At 45.8% G+C, this 596-nt stretch overlaps 1 protein-coding gene across 1 annotated transcript in view; it reads left to right on the top strand.

Annotated features, from left to right (window-relative positions):
• Positions 1 to 596, top strand: part of LOC113209256 (uncharacterized) — a 23,063-nt gene that overhangs the window by 1,001 nt on the left and 21,466 nt on the right. The window lies entirely within an intron of this gene.

Genomic DNA, 596 nt, shown 5'->3' with positions numbered 1-596 from the left:
CGCTATGGAGCATTTCTTGGCGAAAACAACGTCAAAAAGACAAAATGGTCAATAGGGTATTTCAATGGAGCGCTGCCCGGAACTAAGAAGAACAAAACCGGATACAGAGAGCGGTGGTGGGGGCGGGCGCGCGGAGGAGCCTCCACTCGCCGCTCCTCCGCGCGCCCGCCCCCCCCTGTATCCGGTTTTGTTCTTACTTCCGGGCAGCGCTGCATTAAAATACCCTATTAAATCGTAAGAAAGGCTTCATGCCACAGAATAGGGTGTTCCAGGCTATCTAAAACGGAAGTAAAAAAGAACAAACTCACTGATTGGCTGAGCGATTAGCGAAGCCCATTACTCCACTGACCGGAAAAGTTTCATTCTGTTTGTCTGTTTGTTTGTTTGTTTGTCTGTCTGTCCGCACGATAACTCGAGAACGAATTGAGCGAGCGACCTGGGATTTTCAGGGTCGTTTTGTATCATAAAAAGACAGATCGAGTTCGAAGATGAGCATTCTACCTCAAAAATTGGATTTTTAAAAAATCAAAAACAACAGGTCCCAAAAATGACGTTTTTTAAAAATATTTTTGGCTGAGCGATTAGCGAAGCCCATT

This window comes from Frankliniella occidentalis, unplaced genomic scaffold, assembly GCF_000697945.3.
Source record: "Frankliniella occidentalis isolate FOCC.00 unplaced genomic scaffold, Focc_3.1 Scaffold329, whole genome shotgun sequence".
Taxonomy (NCBI): Eukaryota; Metazoa; Arthropoda; class Insecta; order Thysanoptera; family Thripidae; genus Frankliniella; species Frankliniella occidentalis.
The sequence above is the reverse complement of the archived record's forward strand: the minus strand, read 5'-3'. Positions and strand labels throughout refer to the sequence as shown.